The following is a 27050-nucleotide window of genomic DNA, read 5'->3' on the forward strand; positions in this document are numbered from 1 at the left end:
CAGTTTCCACAATAATTCTACATTATTTCTACATAGTTGTAGAAATTACAAATTAAAAACTTAATAGGAGAATTTGAAATAACTGATAGAGAAGGTATCTAGGAGGTGACTAGACTATTCACCTGGGATCTGCAAGCAGGGAAAGTGCTGCTACATCCATGTGTTTGATTAGCCTGGATTGGATACCTCCTTTTTCTTTAAAACCTTAAACTTTTTCATTTTCTTCTTGTGCAGAACTGGTTGGATGTGAGACTCAGAGGATAAGAAGTAGGTGACACTTAATTCTGCTTTTTAAAGAGCATCCTAATTGTAAGTATCTTCAAGACTTGTGCCTTGTAATTTTAATAGATCAGGTAGCCTTATCTTGCTATGTAATATTACTATGCACCTATAAGACAACAGGTATTGCCTTTTCTTAGGGGTGAATGCTCTGGATCTAATCCAGATTGCTCAATTGAGCATTTTAATTAATAGAAATTGAACCAGTCATAGTTAAAGTCAAGTTTGTACATGTTTGCATTATTGTAGTTCTCAGACTGCTTCATGTTCACTCGGGATTGGTTCTTTCCTAATGATATTGGAAGTAGCATGGTTCTCAAAAATAAATTTTAGTATTTCTTGTCTAAGTAACTATGAAACACTGAAATATTTTCTGTTGAGCTGATTTAGATTTTGTATCTCATAGGTCCTGATCCCTCAAATGAAATATTTAATAGGCAAATGTCTGGGAGTGGTGGACTTTTAAACAAAGTATTAATGAAATATATGTGTAGTCTAGAGTGAAGTGTACTATTGACAGATTCAGTAGGAATCCTGGTCTAGCCTGAGATGCTTTAAAAAAAAATTGTAATGTAAAGCACTCTGAGAGCAAGGCTAAGCTTCAAGTGGATTAATGTAGGCCCACCCCCCTGAGGTAACATTTTTTCATACCTGATTTTATTTCCCTTGATATAAAGAGAAAGGCAACATTCTCTCAGTTGCTGTCTGACAGTGAACCATCTTTTGGAACAGACAGCCAATTTGATTGTGGGACACTTAGTCCAGGTGGAATTTCTCCAACTTGCTGGAGTTAAATTGTTGCCAGGATTGTGTCCTGTATATAAATAGAGGAAAGAGATAGTCCTGCTGGAGACTTGATTCTCAAAAAGGTTTTTTTTAAACAAATGGCATTTCTGAGAAATTGAGCAAAATGTTTCAAGATAAAAGAATGTTAAATATAGCTAGAAATAAGAGAGCCATATGTTCGAAGCGTCGTATCAACTTTGAAACCATGCACTTAACCCTGGGACTCAACAAGATTTCACATTTTAAATAGAAATTTTAGCGTCCTGGAAAGATAAAGTTCATTCATCTTGAGGGTAGCCTAGAAAGAAAAGAAGGAAAATACAATCCTTTCACTAAGATAAGCATCTTTGACGTTAGGAAGAAAAAAGAATATAGCATGTAAAAGTAAGATGGGTCATATCCCTTCCTAGAGAACTCTGCTGTTACATTTCTACATCAAAGTAGGAGTAAGGTTATTTTCTGAATGGGTTTTTTGGCTAACAAGTACATTATCTCCCCAAACCATTGCCAGAAACATAAAGTCTTAGCTCAATGAGAAAGAAATGCACCATTTTAGCACTCCTATTTGAAACATTATACAGAGTTCAGGCTGTTCTAAGTTCAGTGCAAATGTTACGTAAATATACCCACTAGAAATTTGGTCCACTAGAAGGAGTTTATTTGATTGCTTCTAAATGATACTGATAGATGACAGCATTTGTGTGGAACACAGTATACCTGTGTTTGTGCAACAGTCATCTATGTCCAATTGAATTGATTTTATTTCTTACACAAACTGAGCTTTCATCTTGGGATAAGTTTTCCAGCAACACAAGGGCAGATCAGGAAATGTATCAAATGGATCAGTGCCCAAAAGAATAAGTTATACATCCATTCTCGGAAAAACATGAGGACATATTGTCTTAAAAAGAAAAGCATAAATTACAGAAGGACGCAAGTTCATTTGAACTTGCATATTGAGCTACACTGTCCATACAGATCCTCTTTACATTACAGTTAAATTTCACTTAGTTATCTGAGTATATGGACATACTTATTTTACTATGAAGTCAGCTTTGGCTTTTTGTAATATCATATTTTTATATTAATTTGTAGGTATATTACCCAAAAAGGAAAAAATAGGAGGTGAAATAAAGTGAAATGGTTTTTATTTTATTTCAAACACATTGAAACAAAGCTTTTGAAAGTAAAAAATACAGTATAACCTGATAATTTTCTAGATAGATTTACTCAAAATTATGTTGGATGCAAGTCATCTATGAAAAGTTTCAACTTATTGAATGACTGTTGTCTTGAATATGAAGTAGACTACCTTGACTGCATTAGCATGTATTACAGAATATCTGAGGATCTGTTTGAATGGTAAACTTTACTGTTGCTCCTTTTGCACTTCTTCATCATTTCACTGTGTCAAACCGACATTTTTTTTTTATACAGGTTAAAAATATAATGCAAAAATAGAAAGTGAGAGAATATGTAACACTATACTCAATTAAGTGACAAATTAACAGGTGATAAACTAATGGCAGTTCTGCAGAACCATTGAGACATTAACACTGTTTATCAGAAGAAAACCATCCAAACCAAATCCAGAGCATCACGAACCTGGTCCCACACGCTCTCTCTGCAGGAGCTTTCCCCTCAGTGTGTAGACATAGCAGAAAGAGTTTGCCAGAGACACCTAGAATGAAATAGTAAATAAATATACACTATCAGTAAATTTTCAAGCTGGTAGCGTTTATTCAGACTCAGGAGCTTCTTCTTCATATGAGCAAAATAGAAAGAAGTGTTCAGATTAAGATATTACATTTGTAAACTGGATTATGTATTGCTTCTGATAGCAATGGACTGGGCTCTGTGCAGAGCAAGTACATGAGTGCTGTGTCTCAGGCCGCGTGTTCCTGTGAATCCTGATGGGTCCATCTGGGTTCTGGCAGAGACTGTATCCATTACCTGCCCTTGCAAACTCTCAGCTTCTCTGTCTCTCTGAAGACCTTTCAGGGTTAGTGAGTGTCACTGGAATAGAGTAGCCATAAATTGATCACCTTCCCTAGGGATTTTACTCATTTTCATGGAGGCCTCAATAGTGTCACAGGTCTCAGTGGGTTGGCAGAACAGGGCGTTTCTTCTTCAGTGGAGCTCTCTTGCATTCAAGAGGCATCAGTTCTTGTCATTTTGGACTGTTCACATACACAAATGCTTTCCATGGTGAAGTCTAACAGGTCTCACTGGTTGTATCTAAACTTCAAAGCAGGTGCCCCCATGATGTTCCTTGAAGTTCTGGCCTGTTGACCATCCAGGCTGTGATAGCACCCCACTTCTCCCTGCTCAAATGACTAGGTCACCTTCTTGTGGAACACCAGAGGTATGTGTAGCCAGATTCAGACCCTGAGAAATGCTTTTGGTTTCCAACCCTTTAGATTTACCCAGGTAAAACCTGTTGAACTTGCGTTCTTTCTGTTAAAGAACTTAAGAGCCAGACTGTTACCATGTTAACTGCGCCTGCATACAAGCTAGTCTGATGTCCGTCTAGAAATCAAGTTTACCTTTTCTCTTTTGTACTGGACATTTCATAAACCCTAGTAAAACTGCAGTCATAGGGGAGAAACTGCAAACAACACCACTGACAACAGTCTCTGAGAAAGAGGGAAAATCTAAGGAATTAAGGGTACAACAATCTCCAATAAAGCCTGCTCAGCTACTTGGTATCATAAATGTATTTTGGAAAAGTGTCATGTTCATTATATACATTAAAAGAGTGTATGTAATAAGAATGTAAAATAAGTGAACACACATTTGTTTGTCTTGTTAAGAACAAAAGTAATCTTTTTCAATAATATATTCAAATGTTGGTTTTAAACTGTAGAAGAATAAGTGTTTGAATAAATGCAATGTATTTACACAATGAATGCTTTCTCTAGAGGTTGCCGTACCTCTGATGATTGAGTCTAACCCTGTTTAACTACTTTGACAAGATTCTTGCCTGAAGTAACATTTTTAATTAGCATTCTTGTTTGTTTATGTCTAGAGATTGAGGGAAAAATAACTAAATGCTTTGGAACAACTATTGAGTCTGCACTTGCTCTAAGATGGAAGAAAATAATTTTTAGTATATGTTTAAAATTATATAACACGTTTCAGATGTTGGTTCAGATTACTGTTAAAATGTCATTTAAATCTGGGAGTGTTTCTTGCTGGTTATATCCTTTAAAAATTTCCACTGTGCTTTTTTCATCTTTAATTAAATTTCAATTCATTTTATAATACTAATTAAAGTATTTACAGCAAGAAATTCTATCCATTTACAAAACTGCAGCAAATTGTAACATTTTCACAAACAAGCAAAATTTTAGAAGTTTCGCAAAATCTTTATTCTGTGTTTCTACGACATTGCAGGGTAGATCATCAGCTGGTATAAGTCACTGTCATTCACTGGAGTCAGAAGAGCAATTTTGATTTACAACAGTTTAGAATTTGGCCAATAATCTAATTAATATAATCAAAACCATGTACAGGCACCAGCATAAACAATACCAAACAGTAAGGCAAGTAACCTATCTTACAAGGAAACTAAAATGAGTGTCCCAGGCTTCTTAAATCACTGTTTCATTACAAAGCTTTGTTTTCTATCAGCTTTGATCTCCTTCATTTCATTAGAGCAAACTTCTCATTAGAAGCATGAATTTCTTCCTATGAAATTGATCTCATTCAGCACTGATATCTAGTGACTTTTTCCACTTTCAGCTTTAGTCTTTTTATTCAGCACTTAAAAAAAAAAATAAAACAAAAAACACAAATTATTACATCATAAGTAGAAGAACATATGGCATGACCAAAAATGAGTACACATTAAATACGTTTCTAATAAATACTTTGGTGCTGAGTAAATTACAGAAGAGAGAAGACAATAAACTACCATTCTGCTATTAATTCATTTTCTTAGCATGGTAGCAGTTATTAAATTAGTTTAATCATAACCAAGTAGTTGAGGTGCAGTAACATTGCTTATTACAATAGCCATTATCATCTCACTGTTACCTTGGGATTTACTCATCTGTTTTGTATTCACCTTATCTCTCAAATGCATAGCTTTCTTACTTTACGTAAAAAATTAGTGTATTTTACATTTCAGAACTGGGCTTTGATATATGATTCTGGCCTTCAAGTTTTGTCAAAGATAAATACTGATTATAATTATTTCAGAGCACTGGACAAAACTTATTTAGCCTCAGGACAGAACATTGTGCAAAAATTTTGCTTTGTTTAGCTTGCATTGATTTACAGATGCATAGAGAAACAGAGGAGGTAAAACTTAGAAGAGCACGCCCACTACATGCCAATTTTAAAAACTGTTGTACCCCAAGTTAATTCTACAGTGTTAGTGCATTTTTTTCATTGCTATACCAGTTCATTTGTGGCATTCATGAGTTCTGAGTATTTGGACAGATCAGGACATTTTCACTGGGCTTCCTTATCTGTAATAAAAGTAATGAAAGGCCTGAATTTTGGCAGCTGGTGACCTGTGTTTAGGAGTGGATTCTTATATCTGTAGGCTGGACAAGTGGGGCTTCTGCAAATACAGTGTCCCATTACAGCTTTCTAATTAAAGATCAGCTAGCTGCAGGAAACAGTAAATTTAAAATAGTGATGACAATATTAAAACTTCCTGAGGAAGAAGGAGACTATTGAAGATAAGGAGGCAAATATCCTATTAGAAGAATTAGAACTAAATGTTCTATGGTGACTCTAAAGCATTGTGCAAGTATTCACAGTGGGCTATAGATGAGAATATGAAAAAGATGAGTGTTATAACATCAAGGGGTATGAATGACAAACAGATGCTAAACAGACAAATGAGCTATGGCTGAAGGAGGCCAGTGCTGTTTTATGCTGAGGGAAGAGAGAGGAGAGGAAGAGGTGGATGAAAAAAAAAAAATATAGCCCCAGAGAAAACTGAAAACCATGCTGAGAAGTAGTCTGGAGAAGATCACAGGAAACAGCTTATGGAATTAAAAACATTTGGGAAATTACGGCACTTAGGAGGAATTAAATATAAGAAAGTAATGGTCATCTATGAAAATAGAAACTTCAAAAAGGAAGGGACTGCCGCACAGAACCTGGAGGAGAAGAGCTAGAAAATCAGTAGATATGATCTCAGCATGAATAAAGAGAGACATGCTAAGGACCCCATGCAACATATCAGTCTCTGGGAAGACCTTTAATGAACAGTTAACAACAGACTTTGGCAACAGAGAGCAAGGAAATGTCTGAGAGAGAGGAATATCTGAATGAAGTGATGGTCTTACATCAGTCCCATCACGACTGGGAAGAATGTGTATCAGATATAAATAGCATCTTAATTTATTTCAAGTGGATGTAACTTGCTTTTCACTGATACTCCTTACTGTTAATTTGTTAAAGATGCTGAGGTTATATAGATAAATATTAGCATAATTTACAAAGTAATGTAAAATTACATTGGAAGCAGACACACTTAAATAGTGCAAATATATTTTTTTATTTTCCCGATGAATTAACCATATTGAAAGTATTCCTTTCAGACTTTGATTATCCATGTAAGCTAGTGGAAATATTTGTCAAGTATTCAGATTTGAGAAACTGACCCAAGCGTAGATAAGAAAATTAGTTCATAATGAGAACAGATGCTACAGAGACAAAATATATCTTCAAAAATTGTATATGGCTTAATCCCATAGCCATTTTCTGTATGTATTTAGAGTCTAACTTTTTAGTATTTAACAGTTGTTCTGCTCAAGAGTGCAACATGTGACTGCTTACCTCCCTGCTTATACCAGTCAGGTGTCTTTTTCTGTGTGTTTACCAAGTTATTTCTGTACCTAAGATGACATGAAGTTGCATGGGAGCCCAAGTTTCGTCTCATTTCCTTTGTGCAAATAGTTCTGAGGTGCAAGCTGTAGGAATTAAGTACTAAAATCTCATTAAATTGGACAGGAGTTAAGCACCTCAATAACTTTGTAGATCTTGGCCTAGCCCAGGGTTTCATGAACAGGGCCTAAGTCAGTCACTGTTTAATACAGTGCTTTCTACCACTATTGATACAGTACCCAATTTTAAGTGCTTAGTTATCTGAATAGAACTTGCTTCTTAATTTGTTAAAAGATCTATGAGACTTAATCCCAAAACTGGTTAGGCTAATGTAGAGTAGCTTCAGTAGAAGGCAGTTTTTCCTTCAAAATTATCCAGAAGGTAGAAAAAGTAGGTTAAAATTACTTCAGAAATGGGTTCCAGCTCCTTCACATTCTGGGCAAAAGAACTGAAACCCATGGGGGAAAAGGAGGTGTGACCAGCTGTGCTTGTTGAATGCAAGTTTGTTGAAACCATGTGGTTGTAGGGGGAAAAGTGCCTTAATTGTGGGTCTGTGGATGACACTTGAAGTGTGCCCAAGAGCAGAACCTTGAATTTCTAACAAATTTTTTTTCCTGAGCATGTGTGTGTGTTTGATCTTCTACATGGCTCTGAGGTTGATTGCCAGGAGACAGCTTTTGAACTTTTGTTTTGGTACTTTCTTGCCTGAGACTATGAATAGGTCTTACCATCAGAGCTTGTTTTAAAGATACAGAAGTCTTCTGTAATCACAGTCACGGTCATATTTGGTGGTATTCCAAAATGGCTTTGTAAACTGAGCATCAGTGTGAAATACATGAATGAATTCAAGGAATGTAACAAACATCACAGTAATAAGAAAATTTGGGGAAAAAATAGAAAATCACATGAGCTACTTGATTCTCAATCAGCCTCCAATTTAGAAAGAAGAGATGTAGCAAGTTTATCAGGGAGACGGTTACACTAATTGATTTGAAGCTGACCCTAGATGTACTGTTGCTGCAGTAAGCACAGAGTTTGGAAATGTGTATTAAATGCAGTTGACAAGTGGAAGTAGTAGGATCAAAATATGAAAGAGAAGAAACCAGAGTCAAAGACTACTCTAAATTCCATATGGCACCAACTAGTTCAAGGCAAGCTAAGCTCACCTCATGCAACAGAAGTCTTAAGTGTAGAATGACAAGTTAGAGCCAAAGAATAACATTTCTTTCTCATCCACTTTAGCAGAAGTTTATCAACTGTGCAGCTGAAGCGACAAGAGGAAACAAACCAGCAACATTTCTCAGAAAATTTAAAGTTAAAACACATACGTAATGATCAGCCAGTGTTTATAACCTCCTCCTTTAATTTTTCCCTTACCACTTTCCCAAATTAGAAGGGTACCCATCTCTCTCTTAATTCCCCTTTAGGGTTCTGGTAGCAGGAGTATTCAAAGGAGAATTATAACTGCTTTCGTTAGAAGTTTGGCCACCTTAATGCAGCTAAAGCCCTCACAGAGCAGCACCTACCTACCCTAAGGAAGCTGAAGGTTGTTTTACAGCCGGAAGAACACACTGTTCTACCTTATGTTTCTTCAGTATTTTTCTTAAACAGTTACTACCTGCAACTTTGATTCTGAGTAATAAGAGCTCATTACAGTACTTTTGCCCTGATAATTCAGAAATCTGAAATGAAAATAACTTAGGCTCAAGGATTTCTGCTAGCTATGCTGAGTATGTGGCTCTCCTTTTCATTCTTAAAGATGTCTTCGAGTCAGTAATACTTAACTAAAATACTCTACATGTTCCAGTTTTGGGAGGCCTAAAAGTCATCTTGACCTAGAGCTCTAGAACTGTGAACACTCTTATCTCTAGTCAACCTGCATAAACATCAGATATTTCTCGGCAGAGAATACAAAGCTACATGGGCCAGCAACATGACAAATGGTATAATATATTAATTGCATCAGCATAATACAATACTATTTTGTTCCTGCGTAGTCTTTTTCATTATGAGTTTCTCAAGATGTACTCCAAATTTTTATGCATCCTGCAGCTTAGTTCGGTATTCATAATATTGAAAGTATTGTTTTTACAAATTACAGGAAAATTCATGTTCTACACATTTAAGTGCTGTTAAGTAGAAAAGAGGTAAGCCATGAGGATTTCTAAGCATTTTGAATTAAGTGTGTTTTGATAACTGCATCTAGTTATGATATTGTTCTGTATATGTTTAATATTTTTTCAATACTTCATGTTAATGGATTATGTGCATGTGATACAGGAGTGCTTCTAGAAGCGGTTGTCGTTGTGATCCATTAAAATATAGATTATGCAACTTGTGTCCCATAACTCTGGGATTCCTGAGACTACAAAATAATTACTAAGATAATAATGTAAAAAATGGGCAAACCCACACTATATAACATTAGCTTTCATAAATTTTGTTCCATAAAATTAGGTTTTGAAGTAGAAATTTGCTAGGGTGGTCATATAAGTATCTGTCCTGCAAAAGTATATTTTCTCAAATTAAAAAATGTCTTTCTTACAGAATTGCAAACAAGTGTTTTTCTTATCTTTTATGGTTTCTAGCACTATGTAAATTCATAGCTCAGAGGAATGGTGTAATCTCACACGATGAGTTGCATGATGTATTGAGCCAGTTTTAATGTATCTTAGTTTGAGAGAGGATTTTATTACTTTTCCCAAATATTGTTTTGTTTCTTCACTGTTACCACAAAACCTCTTCAGATAACATTACATATCTTCTTTAAAGCTTGCATAGGCACCAAAACGGAGGGGATGTTGGTACAGTGCAATCCTTAACTCACCCTTATTGTGTGGGAACAGAACAGGAGCTTCAAAGCTGCTGGGGGTCTTACATATCTCATATGTGCTGCAACAATTAAACAAATTATGAACAGGGCTTAAGGCTCAACTCTGGTATCTTACCTTTGTGAGTTTGTGTCTCATGCATGGAGAGCATTGATGTTGCAAGAAGCTCAGAGATGTGGCCTGTCTGTGAATGGGACCAGATGGATTATTTTATGAATTTTGACATTAAGACCTTTTTTGGTCTGGCATTTCTACTAAGTCTGCACCAGGAAGTTTAATAATATTTGGGGGTTTATATATGAATTAATTCATTTTAATAATAATGTATGTATACTGATAATACCATAATTGCTAATCTCAATGCAATGCTGTTCTGTTCTGCTTTAAAATGCACTAGTATAGAAAATGCAATTATATGTTCAGAATCTAAACACACTCCAGATTTAGGCTGTACTGAAGAATTTATCATAAAGTCAACGATGTATATTCGAAGTTATTTCACATAGAAAGTCTGAAGTGGTAGTCAGTTGAGTGAAATGTTTCAAATGTACTGAATTGGCTGGCAAAAGAAATTATATCATATGACAAAAAATGTATGAGTTTTCAGAGCCCCAACACTGCAATCCCACTAGTCATACAGAGCCAGGTTACATTAGCTGCCACTGAGTTGAATCTGGTTTTGGATAACCTCCATGGGTTTATTCCAAGAGAAGAATACTCTTCAGTGTAACAAGCTAAACCTTTAGCTGTTCAGAAAATAAATGTTATATTAAGTTTAATTACTTTAGCCACCTCCCGATGATCTGAAAAAATCTTCTGACAAACCAAGTATTCTTAGGTACGCTGTTGTCTTGGCTATATGATCTTTCACTGTGGAGCCATATGGAAGTGCTGAGATCAGAGTTTAGATCATTCTTTAGGCAGGTAATGAAACACAGAAGCAATTTCCCTTTACCCCCCACCTTAAATTTTGATTTGGTGACATTATCAGATTTATAAAGATGAGCTGAATCTGTCTCTGCCACTACAGAGAAGTGAACAGAGAGAGAAGGTGTCATCACAAATAAAAGAGGTCAATAATTATGGACAAAATCCTTCTTTGAAGTGGCACAAATGGCATGACTTTCAACAAAATGAATAGTTGCAAATCACTGACAATAAAGCCTAATAAAATGTTCTTTCTGTTCATAAGGTTGATCACAGTTCATATTTGTATTCTGTAAAGCAAACTTGAAAAATCCTTAGAATATAAATATATTTTATAGGAATGGCACATTTTTCAGACTACTGTGAAGGAAAACATGGTATATGTTCATGCTATATGTAAAAGAATAATTGTTGTAATTCAATTAGGTACGTATGTCATACAGGAACATGCATCTTGGCATCAACAACTGGATGCTTTTCTTGTAAAAGTCAGTGGGAACCAGTGGAAACACTGATTCACAGTTCTGAGACTTTGAAATGCCAGTTTCTTAGAGTATAAAAAATCAGTGTGGATACCTTAACCGCTCCTCTTTCTGAAGTAGGAAGATTGAGCAATATGAGTTTTGTTATTAACTTGATCCTTGAAATGTTGTAAGTGTGAATGTTAACAATGCCATAAGAACTCTCCTTAGAAGTAGGTGCAGGATACCTGCCTATAACATACTGGCCTATGCTTTGCCACCTTCTTGGACATTCTTTCATTGTGCTTTGTGGCACATATGTGGAACCCACTCAGAACCTTTCAGAATGCAAGATTCGTACAGTGGGATGCTATTAACTGGATAATTATTTTGAATTTTTAGTATAACTGCTGCATTTCAGAAAAGCAGAAGAAATGTCTTTTGGATTTGTTATAATTACAGCTACATAGCAACATTTTCTCAACTTCTTAATAGGGCTCTGCTTTTTTTCTGCTTACAAGTGAAACAAAATCACTGGCCTGTTCACAGAAAAATAATTCTTTGGTCTCAAGGCTTTTGTATTCAATAGGGAGGTTGGACTATGCTCCAACAAACAGAATTATTCAGCAAGTCATTGCCTTCAACAAGTAATGTGTAACACCTTGTTTTGTTCCTTGGTTCAAAAGGCACTGTCACTGTTGTACACCAGTGGTTTTTTTAAAAAAAAAAGACTATAATTCATATGCAAACTAAGGGGGGATTCATGATTTCATAATAAAATGTTGAGACGCTTTGATCATAAGCTGGAAGGAGGTGTGAAACAGTGCTTCAGAAACAGACAGATATTTGTGTAATCAGCCTTTATGTATTGCTGGTTCAGAATAATAACATATAAAAAGCCCCAACTTACCTCATCTGCCTGGTACAGCCAAGGCATAAATAAAAGAGAACAATGGAATTACTATTACTCACTCACTGAGCCCTAGCTACATCACTGTATTCTTTATAATTGCTGGCAAGAAGATTAATGTTTTGTTAAATATCAGAGTAAGGTCACAAGAGGGCTTGCAAGGCTGTCTAAACATCTAGGTTTTAAACTCCTTCCTTCCCTCCTTCCTTCCTTCCTGCCTGCCTGCCTTCCTTCCTTCCTTTTTTTTTTTTTTTTTTTTTTTTAAATTTTAATGTCACAGAAATGAACTTGTAGCATTTCCTTTAATTATGGTGACTTTACATTTTTGCATTTAAAAGGCAACTTCCATTTTTGACAATGCAAAAAATAAACATGATCAACAATTGTTGTATGGCTGAAAAAGTTTAATCACCATATTGCTAGGAAGATGGTAGGTTTTTGTGTTTGTTAGAAATAGACCCAAGTTCCATTTTCTCTGTCATAGCTCTGTTATTTCATGTCTGTTAGTTCTATATTCAAATTAGGATTTTTTTCTCATCATATTAATGTCAGTTATCCTAAGTAATGATATTTTAAATGATATTCAGTTTAAAAACAATCTTTGTAAACATCTATTAACTTATAGCTCGTGAACACCAGGACAATTATAGTTCAGAAAAAACCTCATAGTTTTTCAGAATGAGGAGATTTATACCTTATGTACCTTCAGACTATATGTACCACCAGACTGAGTTTGCTAACTCTGTTTCATATCTTTTGCAGCAAACAAATGCTGACATTTCTTCTTTGTATAGATAAAACCTTACAGTTATCAGTCTTCCCCATCAATCTTGGCCTAAGTGGGCTATGGAAACAGTCAAATAGGTATTCCATCATAAATTGATAGGGGTTTTGGTTTTGGGGTTTTTTTTTGTTTTTTTAGAGAAACTAAAACATCTGATACATATCGTAGAACAGCTTCACTTGGGAATGAATGTTAAAGTAGGAGATTTCTAGTAAATATAAACACAGTTGTTTCTGGTGAAGGAGTAAATAAATTATATAGTCATCTTAATCTCTTGTTTAGACTGTTGCCAGTCATTTGCAAAATGCAAGTATCTTCCTCATTTGGCAAAGATTATCCTCCAAATTATACAGGAACAGTCTGTGCAGCAGCATTAAGTCTCATACAAAAATGGCAAATGTGTTTTACAGGTCTCTATATGTTCTAACTTTTTAGAGGTGACTAGCCCCAGATCCATTGAGTGTATCTTTACCTTAGAAGGATTCTCTGAAACAGGTGCTTTTAGCCCTAAAAGTGCTCAGTGTGTATGCCAACATGACAACGGTCACGTGAGTGCCACGGGAACATATGCCCCCTCTTTCCCTCTCCTAGTGCTCAATAAGCTCCCTGAGCAATCACTTCTGTGAACACTGAGTGGGACATTAATGGGACCAATAAAGCAGAGAAAGGTTTGTATTAAAATATACTTATTTCTTGGTGTTATTTCCACACTAAAACACCCTTAAGTCAAGAATTGAGAGGGCTCCTTAATAAAACGTTGTCATTAGGAATCCGTTAGTGTCTTTTAGTGGGATAGGTCTTTTCTTGAAGAAGGGTAATTTTATATGCTATTACTGACTTTTATGAACATTATCTTCAGTTATCTAATATTAAACAAATATAAGGACTTCAAAGAGCAATGTATGGACAGCAGTGGTGAAAGTCGTACATTTAAATTCTACTACTTTGCATAGAACTGGCAGTGCTGCAGAAGAGCAACAGATTTATAAGCAGTTTGCAATACCTGGACAGCTCTGAGTGGTTTCAGAAAAAAAGGTTTAATGATCTTAGTTAAAGGAGATAAGAGATTCAGAAACCCCTGTGCTTGATCCAGTTTAGTATATGACTCCTGGAAAAAGTATTTTATTCTGTCTTACTCAGTTTGTCTGTTAGAAATGAAAAATAATGAAAAATATGTTCCTATTTTCCTAGAGGTCTGTTGCAAAAATACTTTGTTAGTAATTGTATACTAACAGGTGTTAAAGTGTTGTTATAAGAATCCTGTTCTCTACATTCTTGGATGTGGAACTGTGAAAATTAGCTATAGAAAATATGGTTTGAGACCTAGATTGACTAATATGGAAAATATCCTTCGGTTTCATCATTACTTGTTATCATCACTAAGTGTACCAAGTAATATTACCACACCACAATCATTGAATTAGTACTGGAGTTTTTCTATTATGGTTACAATCCACTGGTATCCTAAGGAGCAGGAAATGAACCTGGAAGAAATGAGAGTGAATAGGATTTGTTAAAATAAAAAAGAAAAAATTAAGACCACTTGCAGTTCATTTAGTTTGTAAGAATTCTTTATGAACCATCAAAATATTGTGAACCAATTAATAATTTCAGTTCACACATCTCCTCTGGAGACATGAATGCTATTCCCATTTATATCAGCCAAAGATCTGGTGCAGTTTTCTCTTCTTAGCAACAAGTGTAGTGAAAGATATGTACTGGAGGACTTGGCAGTCTTGCACTTATTTCTGCAATAGAAAAATTACTGAATATCAATCAATAAAAATTAAACATAAATCTGTCCCCTCTGATGTTGCAGCTTCATCAGGGCTTGCAAAGAGCCAGAATGTCCAATCAGAATATGTTTCAAGTTTTAACACTGACCTAGGCTGGTTACTTGGTTCTCTTCACAGAGAACATCTATCAATTTGCACACTACAATGTTGCAATTACATATTATTCCATCTGTTCTCAATATGGTTTATCTAGAGAGTGAAGTTGAAGCCTAAGGCTCTACAGGGAGAATAAATGAAGTAGGAAAATAGCAGGGGAAATAAATGAAGTAGGAAAACAGTTTTAGGGAGCAGGTCCAGATCTTTCTTAGCACTGGAAATTAAGACTTTGCCAAGATTTTCAGTCTACTTTCAGAATGTCTAACTCAGTAACATAAATGTTCTCAAATATGGGGTTCCTTACAACTTCCTCTCTCAGAGATACCAGTGACATTTACTTACCAACTTTTGTCAGTGCATGCCTCATAAGTCTTAAAACTGCCCATTATTTGCATATGTTTGATCATGAAGCTCATCTGTCAAAAGCCCTTTACCTTTCCTCATGTTTTCTTCATTATGCGTGCTTCTTTGGTGATGTTTCTGTAAGAATCTTGTTTCTGGAATTGTTAATGAGATTTAAATGAAGAGACAGAACATAGATTTTGCCAAAAATCAGAGTGATTTTAGACTAAGCCAAACCTACGGACAATCAACTGAGACCTACAATCCAGAGTTCATAGAATTATAAAATGATTTGGTTTGGAAGGGACCTTGGCAGCCACAACTTCTCTGGGCAACCTGTTCCAGTGCCTCACCACCCTCATAGCGAAAAATATCTTTCTTATTGCAGTTCTTTGAATCCTGGCTCTGGTCCAGCTAGCTTCTTAACCCAACCCCTAGAAAACATGATTCTTAACCATCCTCAGCGGCTCTTTTCCATTGTGTGGAGAAATTTCTTTTCCAGTTCCTCTGGGGTGACAAGAGGCAAACTAAGCTGCCATTACAATATCACTGCACTAAGGATCCCTGAAGGGCAGTTTATGATACGGCATATCAGAATCAAATATTTAGAAACCTTAATGACAAAGTTTTAGCTTGAGTTTTGTTTGATATGGTCAAGATCAGAAAGGAAGTTTGTGGGAAAGTCAAGGATGGGAGTTATTTTTCCAGACTCTTGTTTCTCAGCCCTAAATATGATGCAAACCAACAGAAAACATGTCCTCATGTTTTATCATTGGTTGAAAACAAAAGAGTTGGTTAAAACTATTGATACATGGTCAATGAATGAAAGTATTAATCAGTGAAATTCCTTTATAATTTATAAACACAGTAGGGACAGCATTTCTAATAAATGTAAATATGTAGAAGTATTTATGGTGTGAATAGGAGAAAAGGTGAAAGAAACAACTCTAGCAGTTATTTATTAAAGACATATGACACTTTAAAACTTAAAAAGTCAAAAGACTGTTCAGGTTAAGGACCTATAAAGGATATTAATATGTACAAAAACCTGGAATGTGAAATTATTTAGTCTTGCTTTAAAGGAGAATTTTCCAAAGACTGGAGTTCTTGTGATTTATGGTAGGCAGCTATGGGAAAACATAGTTCTATTTATTTGTTGATCCATTCAACTGAACTTACTGTACTTATTTATTGCCTTGTTAATTCAGACAGATGTGATGTCATCTCTCACTGCTCTCATCCAGGCTCTCTCTTCTGCCATTGAGTTAAATCGCTGGAAAAGAGCAGTCGGGAGCACAGAAGAGTGCCATAATTGAAAATAGGTGCCTTTTCCAGTGGAACATTCCAGTGATTTGGAACTGAAAACATAAGTGAATATACGGCTTTGCTCCTGGGAGGACAAGAATGGGAATTATTTTCCTATAAGTATGTCCATTCTATGCTGTTCAAGTCAGTGATCATATTTTAATAAGTAACATCTCTCAATTATTTCTATTATTTTGAAGTACAAAAATGTTACTATGTCAACTTTTTTCTCAGGTGATTTGTGAACAAATAAGCCATTAAATGCCTAGAAGAGGGAGAGACACTATAAATATCAAAGTTAAGAATGAGTAAACTCAGAAGTACAGTGTCCCAGTGATAGACATCAGAATAAGATCTACTGGTGATGATATGGCCTTTGTAAAAAGTATTTTTTAATCAGAACACAACACTGGCTTTTGGGATTCTGTTTTGCCCATCACTTTGTGATAGCTGCTGTTGTTTATTTGTAAATATCAAAGAAAACAAGAGAGACATTGATAAACCTGGAGTGAGTTTAGTGGAGAGCCACCACAAGTAGCCCAGGTGTTGGGACTTGTCCAGCCTGGATAAGATAAGGCTTTGGGAGGACCTCACAGCAGCCCCCAGTACCTGCAAGGGGGTTAGCAAGGACATGGAGCCGGGCTCTTCACAGCTATGCATGGTGAGAGTGTGAGGGGCAGCAAGCACAAGTAGAAACAAGAGAGGTTCAGACTGGAGATGAAGATAAATCTTTTTCCCCTCAAGGCCAGCCAAGCAAGGGCACAGGTTACCCAGAGAGGTCGTGCAGTCTTCATCCTTAGAGATTTTCAAGATCTAACTGGATAAAGCCCTGACTGGTCTTCACAGACGGTTGCTGAGCCAGCGTTGAGCAGGAGGTAGAACTAGAAACCTCCTGAGGCCCCTTTCAACCCAAATTATCCTGTGATCATAAAAAGGGAATAAAATTATGTCAACCTTACTCATGAGAAAAGAAGCCTGAAGTTTTAATATTCTGGAAACAGATCACAGTTCTAGAGTTAAAAGTAAGCTGAGTTTTCTATTTGAAAGTATGTTAAGATATGATCATTTGGATGATTTTCATTATATTGTAAAACAGTCAGGGAATCCAACTCCCTCTTCTGAAATGCCATGTCAGGACATGAATTAGCAGGTAGGGTACTTTGATTAGAGACAATGTTAATGAAAATTGTATAATCATGAAATATAGCCTTGAAGATTATGTACCTGTTAATAGACAATGATGGTTCTTAATTTGTTGGTAAGTCTAAATATAAAAGACAGGTTGCAAAACCTACTAGTAAGCTTTCTGGAAGCGTTTTCTTATTATATTTTTTTGTGATTTTATTGGTTTATATATAGCTAATTTGCCTTCAGAGACACATGTAGGTCTCTCAGATTCGCCTCCAAGGCCAGGCTATAAAGTGTGGTCGACATGTTGCATCATCGTTCCTGATCAAGTACATGGCATACCAAAGACACAGATTTCAACAGCATCTCAATTACTTAACACTCTGTGTATCAAAACTAATCTATCAGCAAAAATCATACAAGATTTCGGTCTACATCCTGAAAGACATTAGGGGGCTACTTTGCAGTAAATCATTAGAATATGGGCACATAAATACCTTTGAAGATCTGCAGTACTTGACAATATGACTGGGTTTAACATGTTGGAAAGCACTAATGGCAAAATATCTAGTGATATAAATCAGACATTTAGATAAAAAATATTTTCTCTTAATTATAAAAAAAATTTACAATAAAATCTTTGATTTCTTGTTAAACTTTAGATTGAAAGAGAAATTCTGAAATGGAAAAGAGGTACTTCAGTCTCTTCCACCAAGATGAATGTTTCCTGGATTTTGTTAAGTCACAGCTGCCATTAGAATCTGATGCTGTGACTAGATTAGTAGGAATAAACTTTAAATTTAGTTGCAAGACAGGTTAGACAGTTTTTATATCTCTGAGGAGCATTCAGAGGGACACTGTGACAGGCCCTTAAATACTGTAGACCTCCAACGGTCTAGTTTCCAACAGTCATCACATTGCTTGTTTCATAAGGTCAAACTTTACAACCCAGTTACTACCATAGATAATTTCTTCAGAGATATTTTATCTATTTCATCCTTCCTGTACATGAATACAAGAACTACTTTTGCAGAATTACACTTTGGAAAGATAGACCATATGAAATTTAATTTCTTAAAATGCCACAAAAATATACTATTACATATAGGCAGAAATCAATGATAACCACAAATATTGTAAAAATAAATAAAAACCAAGCTAACTTTTGGGAGAGAAAGATAATCATGACTAAGGATAAAAGAAAAAGAAAGCCCTGGTTTATTAATTACTCAAGGGGAAACAGTCTCTTAGCATGCTGACCATTAGAATTTTTTCCTGTCATTCCATATACTCAAAATCCGAAATAACAAGAAGCATCAGAACTATATTGTGGTAAGAAGCACAGGGATGAACATAAATGGGTTACTTGGGACATAACCTTTTCAGTGCTACTCCAAATTCACCTATAGTAATGGATACATTCTTTTGTATATGGGGGGGAAAGGCTTTTGTCCTTTTTTCCTCACAATTAACAATAAGGAATTCAGGGGAGATGCCTGCCTAAACATGATGAAAGGCTTCAAGCTCTGTGACTCACCATGATAAAAAAGTGTGACAATGTCAAAAGGAAAAGAATCAAGTAGGTTGGATTGAGTCAAGGTGGTCTGAGCCCTTCAATCATGTAAAGCTAGTTGAAAAGGTGTAAGAGATAGCAGGTGGAAGATATTAGTGAGGATAGGAAACCTGGTAGGGTTAGAAAAGATGGATCTGAAGGTAAGTCTCCAAATTTTCACAGTAATTTCTCATCTGAACTATCGTGACTATCAGAATTGCAAGATCTTTATATACTTCCATCATTCCTTGACCATCACAATTTGGAATCATGCAATCCTGGGTTTGTATGAAAACCTCTGCTACTTCACATCTGATCCGCATTCCTGCTCAGAGCGCTCCAGCCCCTGTGGTAGGAAGCTCACTGAACAGCCCAGGATGGGGTGTATGTTACTGGGTGTGCACACTGGAGGGTGCTAGTATTTAGAAAAGAGTATGCTAATTGTGATGGAGTCTCCCCACACGGAGAAATTGAAATGGAAGAGCTGAGGTTTTGTCATCTGGTTGCTGGAGGAGAGCAAGCTGTGACTGTATGTCAGTAATCTGACTTTGTTTATCATCCAATCTAGACAAACGTTGAGTAATTTTTTATGTTTATTCAAAATTTTGGAGTCAGATTATGATTTCCATTTCTTATATTACACATGCTTAATGTACCTATATGCAAGTCTGTATCTTATATCATTTTCATATTAGTGTATTTGTCCTCGTTTATATGTGTATTTATTTGTGTTTTTCTCAGGCTATTTTGAATGTCATTGGGGAGTTAAAGAGGATGTATGGCATGTTCTAAATAAATGCAGTAAAAGATAATATAGCATATTTCTTCTATCCCTGAGTATATTAATTCTTCCTTACATAAGAAAATACACAAAACAAATTGTAAACAAGGAATCATTTGGAATCAGATTATGCATGAATAATGGTATGCACTCTCATCTCAGATATACACTAAAAAAAAAGATCTAGTTTAACTGCTAATGGTTTTAGGAAACATTTTTATTTTTCAAAGGAAATTATTCAATGTAATAAAAACATGCTTTTTAAAATAAACAGATTAAAACCTTTTGTTTCAAGATGAATAAATAATCATAAATACTGTACTTAGCCCTAAAAGAGGTATAACTCTTTCACACATACTTGTCTTGGTGATAGAGTTTGACCTTGGCTTTATGTCACTCATGTCTGTTTTCTTCAAAAACTTTCTGGATTTTATGGCTTCATCTTTACCTACAGTTCTGTTGATCACTCTACATCTGATTCAAAGTTTATCAATGGAGAAATTTTTACTAGCTTCACTAGGATCTTATATCAGACTCTGTAGATTCGATCCTTTTGCCTGTAAAGTTTATTGCAAAACTACAGACTTCAGTGTCTCTTCTGACCAGGACTTTTGTATATCATTATGTGCATACAGTCATAGTTCATTTGTTCATTGACTTTTCCAAGTCTGTTGTACCAGAAATTTTTTCCACATAATGATAATTTTTAAAAAGATGCAATTTCAAAAGGTTGTGGAGTTGTTTGCTTTTTTTGTACACTAGTAACATATAATTTCTTTCCTGACTATATGTTTTTAACTTTAATACCAGAGGATAAAAAAAAAAATAAAAATCTTTGTTACAGCTTCATTTTAAGTGTGTGAGTATAGAAAGAGAAATTTTTTTTGCTAACATGAATAAAGCTCCTTAAGTGTTTGCAGGATTGAGGTTTTAATTTGTAACCCTGATCTGGCTGCACGTACAATTCTAATAAAGTTTAATGAACATTATTAAAAGTTTATATGCAGGCAAATAGGGTTGCACATTTGGAGTAGTCATTACTACCCTCCAAAAGAGACGTAGCTTGAGGTCTCTCCAATTTTCCATTCACAGAAATAGGGGCATCAGGACAGTAAGAAGGAGAATAGGATCCCCTCATCTTGCAAATGAAAACCAACAGTATATTGTTTTTTTCATGGGAACCAGAAGTGCTTCTTTTGCAAAGTAAAATAAGAACACTTCTGTACAATATTACTTGAAGTTTATACCTGAAATGTAATACTGGTGCTGTAATAATGTTCAAATTCAGTAGTTTTAGAGTGTAGATAGAGAGATCTAGGCAGTCATCCCTGAAGAAACAGCTCATCAACACTAGTGTACAGTAAGAAGGAACACAAGCAAAACGCAGCTTCCCCATTTTGCACTAAACTACGTCATGTGGCTGTTTCTCAATCACTGACTAATTTTGCTGCTCCAGTTGAGAAAATATTACATATAATAGTAACAGCCTTTCCCTGAAGCCAACTTAGCAGTACAAAAACAGTTTAGCTTCATCCCTTGGTAGCTTTGGCTTGTCTTTATCATACATAACCTGGAACAAAAGCCTACTGTAAGATTTGTTCAACAGAATTATTGAAACTCAGGTAGTTATTCGCATGAACTGGGTTCTACAGCTGTGATATAAGACTGAATGTCTGAAACCAGATGGTCTTGTCTGGAAGAGATAACATGTCAATAAGTTGATTTTTTTTTTTAAATCTCATTGGTTCCAATGGAGGTTAGTCCTGCAAATGAAGTTACTCATGTACTTGACTCTTTGCTGGATCAGGTATTGTAAACTCTCTGGGGGAGGACCCATGTTTTTTTTTATTTGTCTGTAAAGTGCCATGTATACCTATGGCACTGTATAAATAAATAATAATAATAGAAACAATAAAAACCATCTAGGGATTAGGCAGGCCTCTTAAAGAGGCCAAATGTTCTTCACATAAATCGTGGATCTAATTTGAGCTCTAATAAGCTCCATTTCCTGCTTTTCCAATATTTTTAAGCCGCATTGCAATAGCTATCTTTTTTTTTTTTTTAACAGTTCTTTTAAGAGGGCCCTAAGGCAAGTATCTAATCAACCTAATGGAATTTTCCATGCAGTTAAGTGTTTTATTCAGCTCAAAACATTGTCTTTGATTAGACTTACCACCTTCCCTTTTGCCCTTTTACATTATTTTGGCAGGCTCTGCAGGTGTAAAAGCTCCATCTCCACTGCAGCTCCATCATGTGTGAAATAGCCTCGCTGTGTGTGCCTGCTTGGTTTCCTCCGAGCTGTGGGAGAAAGCTTCAGAGCCAGGTCTACAGTTCCAGTCCCAGCTTTGGATCTGCTTCTGCTACGTTCTAGATGTATGACAACCCTTTGTACAAGGTACTCGGGTCAGCTTTTAATTGGCTAACTTTTATCCTGCTAGTGACCACATAGTGTGGAATGCCATCCAGGCTAACTATCTCTGTATTTGCCTGGAGTCTGGGATAGACTTTGTAGTCTTGTCGAACCCCAGTTGTCATGGTTGTTCTGAGTCCGTACTAGATTAATTAAAGCTAGCTCATGTATGCCTGTGAGAATTACGGTCCTCTTAGCTGACAGTGTAGGTTTATTTCTGTAGAAAGTGGGCAGCTCAGGTGCTTTAAACAAGTCTTTTAGCCTTACAACCCTTTCTTTCCTTGGTTTTCTAGAATTAATATTGGTTTAAATCATATGAGGGTATAACATTACCTTATGTTTAATATTTATCCATCTCATGAGGTGTTGTGTGGATTTTTAAAGTAATATTTATACAGCATTTTGAAGATGAAAAGCATTGCATAAGTGATAATTATTATCTACATTTATTTTCATGCCTCATTTGAAACATCTTTTTCTCTTTGTCTAAGATACTTAATTTTTCTTTTGCTCTTTTTTTTTTTTTTTTAATTGCTCTGTTATTTAACTTTTTATGATATTTTGGGATATAATTTTGGAGAAGAAAGCTGCTGTGCAGGTTACGTTATGCTGTGTCAAATGGTTCTCTTTTGTTTTTTATCCCATGATGAACTGATGATTTCACCAATCCAATTTGCAACCAGAGGTTTATTCATACCAGAACAGATGAATAGTTTAATTGTTCAGGAAATCAGCCAAGACTCAGAAGGCCTAGATTTTCTCCATTATGATACAGGTTTCTTGTCTGACATTGGAAAAATAACTTAATTTCTTCTTGTCTCAGCTGGCCATCTGTAAAGCAGAAATGGTGTTTCCCTACTGTGTACTTGGGTTGTAATATTACTTTTCTATATTAGGCAGTGTTCGTAAGTGTGATAGGAGAACCAATATACTTCAAAAGGCATTGTTAATCTCCCGTGTGCAGATCACTTATAGGATCCAGTGACCTACAAAATTGATATGGGCCAGTATTTCAGAAATACATACTCATTTAACTCTCAATTAACTAAAGAAGATAGAAACTATCTTCTTTAGGGAGAATCAGTAAAAAATTATTTCAAGATAATTAATAGTTATATCTCCAAGGTCTCTGTCCATGTGTGCTTGCAAAAAAGAAGATCTATACAGTGATTATGGTTTGGCCCCCAGAAAAACTATGAAGAAGGTATTTCTATGAATTTTACTTTGGATACACTTTTCTGTGATTTTGTGTCAGATACAAGCAGTCATTTCATTGTGTTATCCGGAGTCCACTTGTTCTTGCCCTGATATGCAAAGGTACATCTTCTGGGCAATGACATGTAATATTGATTGCTACTGATGGAGCATCTATTGGCAACTAGATATGGGGCCATAGGTGTCCATTCACCTTTTTAGGAGGAGGCTGCTAGATTTAAGTTACTCCCTGCTATAAATAGTAGGAGAAAGATATGAAGGCATTGTACAACATATGACCAGACAAAAACTTCTAAACATAAACAGTCATGCTTTTATTAGTTTCTTGATCAGCGTGTAATGTTGAAAAGGTGGGTAGGATGGAGATCAAAATTTATCATATTTTAATTGAATTCAGTTATGCTTTTCAAATGGTTCCTCTGTCCCAGTGGGAATGATCCATGGCAAGATAATGTTACTTAATAGTTTTATTTCTAAAATGCACCTTCTCTTCTCTATGCATACAAGTGCTTTACAGCTCAATAAAAACCATTGTGAAGCAGACACTAAAACATTATCCTAAAAATCATTTCACTTTTCTCCTTAAATGTAGCCATTAATGTAATAAAAGGAGGTCTACTACACAAGGAAAAAATGAAACCCAGAAAAGTTTATATGTGGGGATAACAGATCATTCTACTCATGTTGAAGTTTCTATCAGTTGCAGTTTTACTATCTTGAAATTGTACTAGATAGACTCAGATCCAACATACGCCACTGAAATAAGGTTGGTTGCTTGAAGAAGCAGACATTTTCTGAATGTATTGCTTTGGCAGAATAAAGATGAAGTTATAACCCATGAAAGGCTATGAACTCCTTATACTTTGGCATCTGTTAATGCTTGAAAATTTAATTTTTATTGGAAGCTGATCCAGTAGCATCACTGTATTCCTATCAATTTCTGATGATCTTCCTCTGTACATACAATATTGAAGGTGAAATGTGTGCTTCAACATAGTCAAGGGAGTTTCCTTATGTAAAGGCAGGAATTCATCCTAACTTTTTCAATTTATCTTGCTTTTCTAGTCAATATGAGATGTAAAGGACTAATAAAATGTTTTTTCTTTTCATGACCCATTTGTATTCAGAATCTAAACTGCTCTTTTTTGAGGTTAATTCTAGGTTAATTAAGTTTATTCTAGAATAGTATCTCAACAGATACTATGCGGTTGTATCTTACTGCCTTAACATGAGATCTTTGTTCTCTTAACATTTGTTTAGAGATGTCCCATCTCATGTACAGTATTAATATGATGGGTTTTTAAAGTTTTAAGATTATTTTAAAAAACGATACTTGTTTCCTATCTATCTCCAGACTTTTCAGAGACTAGCAGGTACTTGATTAGGCTGTCCCCCCATTCTTTTTTTTAATTCAGCTGTGTGTATTCTTATAGTCACCCCACTTGGATCTGAAACTCATCTCTAAAATGTTATTTTCAAGGTTTCTAAAAGCATGAAGCAAAACCTGTATTTCCTGTAAGTTTGAGATCAGGAAAGCAGAGTTTTCAGAATCCCTCTCTGAATCAGAGATTTCTTGTGATCTTAGTACATGATGTCCTCTCATACCAATATTCTCCTCAGCTGTGACTACAAATTATTTTGGCAAATATTTTTAACCTTTAGACATTACTTTATTTGTGTCCTGCTGCATTCTTTTTTTTATTCACTTTATAACAGTATTTTTTTCACCACAGCAGACATCAAGGTAAAGAAAGAAAATAGATATTATCGTGTCCAGTAGATCTTGGAGTTTAAAGGTTCTATGTAACTCGGGATAGTTAGCAGGAGGCAAGATGATGTTGAGGAGTTATTTCCTATAGGTTAATGGCCATGTGGTTAAACTGCTCAGTTTCAGTACATCAGTAAGTATTTTGGTGAGTTTGACATCCAGGAGTCCAGAACAGCCATGTGGGACTCCTAGGGACTCCCAATAAACAGAGCTTTGAGCTGAGATCAAGCTACAGTAATGTATCCACTGAAGGATTGCTTTGGTCCCAGAAGTCCCAGGAGTTGTCTGTGGTCACTGGCTGGAGTGGTACCTCATATGAATGTTTCAAAACTAAGAATGACCATAATTTTTTTTCTCTTTTTCATTGACAGAAGTCTTCCGTTAGCCTCCACTCTGTCACCTTGGCATCACTTGTGCTCATGCACATGCACATGGGTTTTTTTCGTATTTCTCCACATATATTTTTAATTACAGAAACACAGTCTGCTCAAGGAATTAAAGTCAAGCACTCCCAAACATTAAAGGCATTTGAAAGCCAAACTCTACTCTTCATCTAAATTTTACAGTCCTTAAAGAGAATAGATGAAAAATGCATGGGTGACACATTGGCTCAGTAACATTGTTAACAAATTTCTAGTTGAGCTCAGCAGGGCAGATTTGCATCCAAAATATCAATAGCTCTAGCCACCAGCAGGTTTTGAAATAAGAAGCTGGATGTGAATCCTGCTTTATTAGTTTCTGTTGACAAGTGAATTTAACTTTGCAGAGTGTTTTCTGCTTACATTTTCTTTAGTTAGTGTCCCAACTAAATTTAGTTTTCTAAAACAATCTAAGAATTTAAATGAGTTTACTGTCCATGCACATTTGTAATTTTTGTACTATTCATTTCTTTTTTGATAGCACATTGTTTTATTCTTTCAGTCTTAAAAAAAAAAAAAAAAAAAAAAGAGAGAGAGAAAAGAAAAACCTGCCACAAAAGTGAAATTTTTTTATTGCATTTCATTTTAAGTTGTCTTTTTAAAGATCTGTCATTTATACAATGACAAGAAAACTTTCTAAATTGGAACTAATTTATGAATTCCTTCTTTTTGGCATAATGTCACTTCGCAAGTTAAAATGATAATGACTGGAAAGATCAAATATGTTTATCTAAAAAAAGAAGAGGGGTTTTAAGTTTGCTCTCATTAAAAATCCTTGCAAACTCTGTACACAGCAGGCGTTATAGATTTTTTTTAGGTGCAAAAATCCTGTAGGTTAAGAAAAAGCTGTAGCTGAGAAAGGTAAAGTTTGAAGACAGCTCAGAATCCCTTTGTCTAACAACTATAGATGGGTGAAATACCTGGTTTTCACTTACGTGATTGTTAGAATGGAACTTGATTTTGTTGCCAAACCAACCCTCTGGAGTACTCCATATAAGTGAGTGGATTCTTCCTACTCATCCTTCCCTTCATGAGCAATCCTTTGCACAAATATTCACAAAACAGTGTGGTACCTGGCACTCTATGTCATGAGCGGTTATAGCACCAAGATGCACAACTGAGTCTTTGCAACCAGTAAAGTAAAATTATGTGTTGTTTTTTAATAACTTCTCCCTTGTAACAGAGGGATTTAGGAATATGCATCCAAGTGGCTTACAGTGGAACTTCAGTACTCTGGAAAACTTTCTGACCTCTGTCTTTTCATTACAAGGATTGTGATGCTAAGGAAACAACTAAGCTGCAGCAAATGAAGTAGAATTAATACCATTATGCTCACAATATGCCCATTGCCTGGGGGGAATGCTATTGACTGATCTAATAATACCAGAATCGCATCCTCACACCAATGTAAAA

The 27050-nt window shown here is 35.5% G+C and overlaps 1 long non-coding RNA gene across 1 annotated transcript in view; it reads left to right on the forward strand.

Annotated features, from left to right (window-relative positions):
* The first annotated feature begins 232 nt into the window (after window positions 1–232).
* Window positions 233–27050, forward strand: part of LOC116962767 — a 122679-nt gene continuing 95861 nt past the window's right edge. The window contains exons 1-2 of the long non-coding RNA XR_004407784.2: window positions 233–309; window positions 22035–22220. This is a non-coding gene — a long non-coding RNA (uncharacterized LOC116962767). The remainder of the gene's footprint in view (window positions 310–22034; window positions 22221–27050) is intronic.

Source organism: Tyto alba, unplaced genomic scaffold, assembly GCF_018691265.1.
Source record: "Tyto alba isolate M040663 unplaced genomic scaffold, T.alba_DEE_v4.0 Super-Scaffold_26, whole genome shotgun sequence".
Lineage (NCBI taxonomy): Eukaryota > Metazoa > Chordata > Aves > Strigiformes > Tytonidae > Tyto > Tyto alba.